This window comes from Cebus imitator, unplaced genomic scaffold (assembly GCF_001604975.1).
Source record: "Cebus imitator isolate Cc_AM_T3 unplaced genomic scaffold, Cebus_imitator-1.0 Scaffold261, whole genome shotgun sequence".
NCBI classification, from domain to species: domain Eukaryota; kingdom Metazoa; phylum Chordata; class Mammalia; order Primates; family Cebidae; genus Cebus; species Cebus imitator.
The window spans coordinates 4,018,687-4,027,793 of record NW_016107576.1 but is presented as its reverse complement, the minus strand read 5'-3'; the positions used below and the strand labels follow the sequence as shown (position 1 = coordinate 4,027,793).

Genomic DNA, 9,107 nt, shown 5'->3' with positions numbered 1-9,107 from the left:
TAGCTCCCATAATTCCCACATACTGTGGGAGGGACCCAGTGGGAGAAAATGGAATCTTGGAGGTGGTTTCCCCCATACTGTTCTCGTGGTAGTAAATAAGTCTCAAGAGATCTGATGGTTTTATGAAAGGTTTCCTTTTTCACTTGGTTCCCATTCTTTCTTGCCTGCTGCCATGTAAGATGTGCCTTTGCATTCTGTCATGATTGTAAGACTTCCCAAGCCACATGGAACTGTGAGTACATTAGACCTCTTTTTTTTAATAAATTACCCAGTCTTGGATGTGTCTTTATCAGCAGCATTGGAATGGACTAATACAACCATTAAATGCCCAAACTGTACCCAAATTTCCCCAATTGTCTTTTACAGGTAGTTTGCCCAAAGTAGATGCAAACTGGGTGGCTATTCCCTTATTTTATGTCTGATCTAGAACAAGCCCTTTTTCATGATGATGGCTGCTGAACAGAGCTGGACAAATGCCCATCTTCTAGATTTTTCTACCCACCTCTTTCTGTACTGTTATTGAGAAACAATCATCTTTCTGCAAATCTCTATAAACATTTCTGCCTGGACTCCTGTCATTTAGCATCACAGAAGCAAATTCAGATAGCAACTTAGTTTCTGCCCCCACTTCCTGACTTGTATTATCCACTCTTGAAATTCAAAAATGTCATGGCACACGATCTCCACAGGGAGCTGTTCATTCATTATGACTGGTTCTCAGGTACTCAGTGTGCTTTCATCTAAAAGTTAAAGTTTTTACTGAGCTCAAAGACGTTTTGTTTTCTGGTCTCCTATGCTATTTCCTTCTGGAATTTCTAGCATGTGTGATTGGAATTTCCTGGACTTGCCTCCTGAACTTGTCTCCTTCCTATTCTTTCATTCATTTTCATCTCTTTTATCTTAGTTATAAGAAAGCATCCTCTAGCTCATGGATTTGGGAATGAACACAGGGTGGGATTCTCGGTGTCAGCACATGACTTAGGGGCACGGGTATTAGCAAACCCAAGCAGCATCCATTGAGTTCTCTCCCCTGAATCAGGTTCTAGTCTACACCCTCTAAAAGGATCACCTCAATCAGCCATCACATCAAACCTATTAGGCGTGGATTCTCATTAAACCCATTTTACAGACAATGAAACTAAGATACCTAGGGGACACATAACTTGCCCAATCACATGGCTAATAAGTACTCAGACTGGGATTCAAACCCAGGCTCCTCTTCATGCTCCGCACTACTGGGAACCTGGATTAGCCCCACAGAGCCCCATTGCCCCCCATCCCTTCTAAGTGGGCTCCTACTTAACTTCTTTCCGGGTAAATTGTTCATTTGAGTGCTGCCAGCCATGGACAGGCACACCATTGGTCTGCTGCTTTGAGCTCTATATTTCACAGAAATGTTGTTGAATTGCTGTGATGCAGCTGGCTACCTTCCCTGATTTCCAGTAAGGACACAGATTTTCACCTATATACATTCCCGTGGATATTTCCATGGAAAACTTCATGCTAAATGTACGTTTAGAGGTATCTTATCTCCTCTACCAAAATGCAAGCCAGCATGACCTTCCATTCCTATTCCCTATTACTTGCATTTATCCTCTGGTTTTGCAAGAAATTGACCCATATAATGCTATAACACATTCACTGTGGCCTTGCCCCACAACCCAGCACTACACTGCCTTGTCCAAGTGAAATGCCCTTTCCCTCTTCACCCCTCACTGCACATTGACAATCTTTATCAACCTTCCATGGGCAGTTCAAATGCCAGCTGGCCCTTGAAGGATTCCTTCACCCCGTCCCATGTCCTCTCCTTCCTCAGATGTCCCATAGGAACCTCTAGCTCCCTGGTGGCCTGCTCTCAATCAGGATCCCAGCACCAGACAGATGGTGCAGCCCACCGAGGATAATCCAGGGAGAGTGTATGCACAAAGAGGTGGACTACAAAGTGTTAAGTGTCTGTTATCTGGACCTAGCAGAAAGAGAGAAACCTCCAGGGCCTGGAAGGAAAGAATCCCACATTATTTTGAGAACAGCAGAGACTTTTGGTCCAGGAAGCAACTACCCCAAGGCCACCACAGAGGGAGAGAGACCCAGCAGATGAAATACTCTCAGCTTAATCCCTCTCTGCCTCCCTCCAGGCTCTTGCCAGGGTTCCCCTTTGTCAGAAACCAACCAGAGGCCATGTGGCCCAGGCCCCTACATATAATTCATGCACATCAGCCACCAGGGGCTGAGAACAGGGTAGAGAAAGGAGAGGGGTGAGTGCTGATGGGCAAAGGACGATATCAGCTAGAGACTCTACCACTTGCATTGTTCATGGTAATCATTTGCATCTTAACTTTCCCTCCAGCTCATGAGGGTGGGCACAACGTTCTGCCTTTCAGTACCCCAGTGTCTAGCATAGCAGGAGCTGTGCAGCCTGAGTTAGGTAAAGTTGCGCTGAGTGAGAAAGCAGTCATGATATGACTTCCTCATGTGTCTTATTATTCTAGAGGTGGAGAAGGGTGGCCGGAGTCATCTTCTGGGATTGTGAATTCTGCGGGATTGGGGGTTGGGGGATTCCGGTGGAGCCATGAACAGATTCTTTGCAACACGTATCCCTGACCCTTCACATGAAGTCCTGCAGCTGGCATCAGCTGTGTTGCATTCCGAATGGGTGAGCCAACCCAGGCTCCAGCATCTGTACCAAGCACAAGGGAGCACCACCAACCAGACACTGCCTTGTGTTATTCTTGTATTTCCTCCTCAATCCATGTGTTCATTCATTTGGTAAGCACTCATTCACCAGCTACTACGTTCAGCAAGGGTTCCCAAACCCATATGGCATCATGGGAAACCATTCCCCACCCTTCTGGTAACAAACCTCGCACACAGTCCAGGCCTAGTGGTGCCCGTCGGAAGGTGAGAGAATGAGAACAGAAAGCAAAGGGATGCGCCTGAGTGAGCTCAGCTAAGAAGCAGCAAAGCACAGCTTGAGAGCTGCGTACACGCTAGCACACTGCCCAGACACACAGCTCAGGGCCCTGGAATAAAAGTGACCGTGTTCACGTCAGAGTGAACATCTTAAGAGAGGAAAGAGGGCCTGGTGCAGCCACTCATCACTCTAATCAAACTGCTTTGGGAGGCCGAGGAGGAAGGATCACTCGAGCCCAGGAGTTTAACACCAGCCTGGGCAACATAGCAAGATCCTTGTCTCAACAACAACAACAAAAAAAACCTAAAAATTAGCCAAGCCTAGTGGTATATGCCTTGTAGTCTCAGTTACCAGGGAGGCTGAGGCAGGAGGATAGCTTGATCCAGGGAGGTTGAGGCTTACAGTGAGCTGTGATTGCCTGCCACCTGGGGTAATCATATAATTTGTTGGGTCAACTAGAATACTTTGCAGATGGAGAGGGGTGTGGTTATCCCAAGAAAACAAGGATTTACCTTGGCTGGCCCAGACCAGTCAGTGTGTATGACCACCCTACCTGAAGGGCCAGGCACACAAGTTGCAAAGAATCTGTCCATGACTTCACCAGAATCCCACAATCAATGGGATTACCAAGAAGAATGTTAAGATGACTCAGGCTACCCTTTCCCTCTAAAATAACAAAAAAACTAAGGTCATATCATGACTGCTCCGTCACTCAACACAACTTCCCTGAGCCCAGGCTGCATACCCACCGCCATGTCAGGCACTGGGTATAGACACTTCAGCCTGGGCGACAGAGTGAGAAACTGTCTCCAAACATACAAATAAAATAAAAGGGACAGAGGAAAGAAGTCCTCCATCTGGTGTTCGTGCATGGCCCCTATAAGGCTGGATAAGGTCCTCAGCTCTTCTGTTTCATGATGAGGCCACATCACGTGAGCTTGTGGCAGTGGAAATACGTGGTCAGGGATGTGGGGCATCCAAGCAGGGGAAAGGGAGCATTCCCGTGGCCAATCTGCCCACACCGCCTCCACCCAACTGCATCCCAGCTTGGAAACCTGACTTTGGAAACACAACATGTGAGACTGTGATTTTGATTAGAAAAAAAAAAAAAAAAAGCAACTCTCTCCAAACAAAGGGTGAAAGAGAATCATTGTTTACTTATGCTCCATTCTTCTTAATTTCTGATATTCTTTTAGACAACTGCCAAGTCCGTGTAGAAACAGCTCTTCTGATGTAACAAATGTAGACTTTGATCTGACACTCACCAAAGCCATTCTGAAGAATTTCAGACTGGAACAACTTGAGCAACAAGTCATAAAATAGATGTGAGACTTGGCTTTATTTTTTTTTTAATTTACCAATAAACTAGGCCTCAAGAGTTAAAAATGAGCTTTTTTTCTCCTAGAAGTAAACACTTGTACACATTTTAAGTGACATTTTCTGTAGCGTTCCTTTTTTTTCCTTATGATGAGCATAGATTTCATACCTAGGAGCAAATGCATCACTGTTACTGTCCTTTGAACATGTGCTGGTCATGGCCTTGGCTTCGCACAGATAACCCTGAAACAGACTCTTTGATGTCACTCCTCCCAGTTTGTAAGTGTAAGTAGGGTTTCCAAGTCCCCTGGGGCAATGTCTAAAATGCCTGCCACTTGGGGTGATCATATAATTTACTGTGCCAACCAGGCCACCTAGCAGATGGAGGGGGTGTTGTTATGCCAGGTAAACAAGCATTTACCTTGACTGGCCAGGAACAATCAGTGTGTCCTGCCATTCCACCTGAAAAAAGGATGAAAACATCAGCAGTGTGTGTATTTCTACCAAGCTGGGGGACACCTCTTTAACCAGGGTGACAGTAGAGGAAAAAGGGCAGGGAGTGGTGTTGTGCGTGGTCCCGCAGTAGCCTCAGGTCTCCCCACTACTCCAGGGAAAGCAAAGCAATTGCAGAGTTCCAGAGACTGTGCCTGGGACGCCCCACATGGGGGAAGACCCGCCCATAGTCTCTGGCGTTCATCACTGGGTCAGTTTCCCTAAACACCGACCCAAAACCCACTTTTGCAACAATATTTATGAGCATCTTCTCTCTCTCTCTTCTCTCTCTCTCTTCTCTCTCTCTATCTCTCTCTCTCTCTCCCCTCACAACCCTGCTTTTGGACATCAATTAAATGAAGCGTAAGACACATGATCTAGGTAAAGAGATGACTGGATAACTTCACCACCAAGAGAAAATGCCAGTTTACCATGTGGGCCACATTCCTGGGGCCCTCGGCTAGGAACGCCTGGCTCCATTTTGCACACCTCCCATTGGTTCTCAGTGTCTACAATGCTCAACTATGTGCAAAATAGTAACACTGTTATTTACATCATAATGGATGCTAACAATAACAACTATTATGCATGAAGCACCCATGCGGGGCCAAACATTGCACCAGGCACTTCCTTACAGCACTCTCTTATCCTGATAATGAAGATATATCCATCTCCAGCCTACAGAGAAGGATACTGAGGTTCAGAGAGGTTATCCGTCTTGCTCAAGGTCACACAGCTAGGTAGAGCTGGCGTCCACTTCCCCCAGAATCTGCCAAATGTGAGAAATTCCAAGCCATATATTTGCCTTTAAGAATAAGTTTGCCTCCCAAGTAGCCTTATAGATCACTGCTATTGGTGACTAGAGTTTATGCAGGAGACTAGAAAACAAGAAAGCAAGGTTATGTCTTTCTCTGTCCCTGAACATTGGAGAGTGAGTTGGTAAAAGACCATGAACCCTAAAGAGCACAGCATTTTAATTCTGCCATCAAATGAGTGTGCTCTTCAAAATATTCCATTTACTCACCAACATGGTGCTGGATATGTCAAAATGCAAAACCAAAATAGATAGCACAGGAACAATATATTTTTAGTGCCTTTTAATGGAAATCATATGAGAATTGTGTCCACAACACGCTCCAGCAGGTTTGCAAGATGCAGGTGCTCTGCCTAAGCCCTCTGTGGACCCTGCACACCTGATGGCTAGACACACGTTCTGATCATGCCTGCTGAGCCCCAAAGAGTGAAGGTGCCCCAGGTACCAGCAACTGGGGGGACACCCTGGGAAAAACCTCGGTGACATCCTTAGCAGAATTTTCTGGGTCCCAGCCACTGGGTTAGCAGAATTTTCTGGGTTTCTCTATTTCCCTTCCATTTTTCCTCCTTGAATGAGGGATCCTACAGGGTGAGTGTTGAAGGCTGAAGTTTTCTACCCAGTGTGCTCCTCCAGCTTAGAAACGGAAATCAGGGCTTGAAAAACCAGGGAAAATAAACACAGGACCGAATTGAGTGACTCCTGGCATGAGTCAACATGGATGCTCCATCCTCCCATTCCAAGCACAAAGGGTGCTTAAAACTTTAATGAATTGAACTCTATGAGTAAGGGATGTTAATCATTTTAATTACCCAGCAGCTTGAAATCAGATATAACAGTCCAATAATGTATCTTTAAACGAATACCACCCTGCCCTATAAAAAATCCCTTCCAAACCCATTCTAATAATTTCTATTTATCTTTTCTGACGTTAACTGTTATCCGGCCCAGCCGGCCAACAGACAGCCTTCCCCTCGCATTTGGTTTAAATGCACTGCCGTCTAGTTTTTCAATATCATTAGCGTCCCCCTGGTGGGCAGAGAGCAAGGCGGTGGCACTGGTCACACTTCACTGCTTTATCTCATATGACAAAGAGCGATGATACACTTCAATCCAGGCCAGCCCGGCAGAGGGAAAGGTGGCCGCAGAAAACTCCCCCTGCTGCCGAGAAACACCCTCCGTGTGACTTGCTAACAGCATGAAGGGGCAGACAAATAGATTTTCCTCTATATTTATAACCGGCATCATTCTTCCTTTCAGGGCGTTCAGTGCAGGTAGCTGTTTTATATGAAATGAACAATCTTTATAGACGTACCAGAGCCATAACAAGCCTGATTTTCAGCGAAGCTGAGGTATATAACTCTTACCGAATTGTCAGGCTACTTGCTCAACAAATCAAGCCTAACTTATGATGTTTGCAGTGTAATTTTTATTCCTGTTTGACTAGCCAACTACCCAGTGGTAATAGGATGTTAGGAAGGGCAGTGGCGATGTTTGTGCATGCCGTGATTGATAGGCCGACTCGGCATTTTTCATTTATATCTCCAGATTCCAAATCAGTTAAGTTTAGGAAAAATGAAACAAAGTGGCAAGAAAAATGTTTGCAGATTGCAGACCTGCGCTCCCGCAGATCTGAGTTCAGCCCACATCTGCCGGGATTGTCTGGAAACATTAAGATATCTAAATGAAAATCAATACTATATGTGCCAGGCATTTACTACCAGGAACAAGCATCAAGAGACCTGAGCTAATCAGACTTCCAGCTTGTGCCTCAGCCCTAGACGGAACCCCAGGGGTGTCCTAATTGCTCAGACTAATCATAGAAGAGTTAAATTTATAACCAAGAAAGACATCTTGTTTTTCTTACCAGTCATCATTTAGGAGCGGAAAGGCTCACCTGCGAAGTGGGTGCCAGATGTACAGTGGGAGCCCCCATTCGAGAGAGGATAGCTTCTCACCTGTCAGGGGAAAGGAAAGACAGATTTACTGTCAGCAGTAAAACCATTCAGGCTCACTGAAGCCCTAGGTGGGAGACTGTTCCATCAGCTCAAACACGTACTACAGATCTCCCCATTGAAAGTCTCTCCACTTAACCCCTGTGTTCTGGAACACGGAAACCCCCTGCACACTTTGATCCCTGGCCTGGTTTTTATTTTAAGGAAACTGCTCAGAAAAGCAACTGGCATCAACCACGTTAAAAATACATGCATCTGTTTCTCCCTGAGTTCCACTCCGGGCTTTTTTGTCCCTTGAGGTCTCTAGAATAGCTAATAACACTTGGCGACATGTATCTCCCTAATATACTGTACAAACAAGTCACTGATATTTTTCACACTCCAACAAACTACAAAGTCACATAATAGCAATTGGATGAGCCCACACTATACTGCTGAAAAACCATAATGTATCAGGGGACTGGATTCCTAATATTTGCATTCTAGATGCCAACTGCGAGCATATTTTGCACTATTTTCAACAAATTACACCAAAATATGCAAAATGTTTATAAGGCTCCATCTTCTATTTTTGGCTCCAATATATTTGCAACTTAATAGTCCTTTAGAGATTTGTTTGTCTCCTTGGGAGAAACAGGAAAGTGGAAAATGAAAAAAGCAGGAAGAGAGAGGGAAAAGAGAAGAGATACAAAGACACTGTTCAGGCAAGTCGAGTTCTGCGTGTTTTTTGTAAAGAGCGGAGCCGGCTGTCCCCGGAGACCCTCTTCGACAAGAAATTTAATAACATTATTTGGATTCCTTGTGTCCCGGATTTCAGATGTATTTTTAATGCGTGTGTCTTGAAACAAAACAACCGTTGTCAAATGCTGTATCCTCTTCTCACTAGTTTAAATGGTTTCCTAGACAGCACGATTCTGGCAGCATCTTGACGGTGGTGATCAATGAAAAACTGTGCCTTGCTCTCTGTGGCTTCCCAAGGATGTTCACCCCTCACCAGGGAAGGTTTGTCAGCTCTCTTCCCAGGAAGGGTGTCTCTGGTCCTTGTGATGTGAATGATGACAGCCTCTTGCCTTCTGTTCCATCATCATTGCCTCTGCGCTCTCACAGCTGGTTGCAGGCACGCATCTGTCTTTCTTGTCTTCAACCTGTGACACCACCATCCCTGACCGCACTGTGCCTGTGTAAGCGTTAGGGCTGATCTGTGGAGCAGAATCCAGTATGTGGGAGATTAAAATGTACGTGGGTTGAAGAGGGCAGCAGTTTTCCTGATGCTGGATTACACAGCCAAGTTGAAAACTTTTCAATCCAGCTTCTCCCATTGTAAAAGGTGTCAGACAAAAAGCTAATTTTTTTTCTAATATTATGCCCAATGAACTTAACCTAGAGATTGGGCCTCATGGCTTCGGCCGCTAGAACAATCTTTTTTAACAAGACTGAAGCTTCAGCCAAATTCATTACTTACTCAGAATGAATAAAGCCAGAGGAAAAGATATGACTAAATCTGTGTTCTTAGCCAGACGTCAATCTAAAAAAAAAACAGTGGAAGAGAGTACATGGCTTTCCATATCTTTGTATACACAGCAGGCCCTCAACATGCATGTGTAGGTCGGATATGCCAACA

The 9,107-nt window shown here is 45.2% G+C and overlaps 1 long non-coding RNA gene across 1 annotated transcript in view; it reads right to left on the bottom strand.

Annotated features, from left to right (window-relative positions):
- LOC108283520 overlaps positions 1-7,609 on the bottom strand; it is a 19,446-nt gene extending 11,837 nt beyond the window's left edge. The window contains exon 1 of the long non-coding RNA XR_001816872.2: positions 7,429-7,609. This is a non-coding gene — a long non-coding RNA (uncharacterized LOC108283520). The remainder of the gene's footprint in view (positions 1-7,428) is intronic.
- Between the last annotated feature and the right edge of the window lie 1,498 nt (positions 7,610-9,107).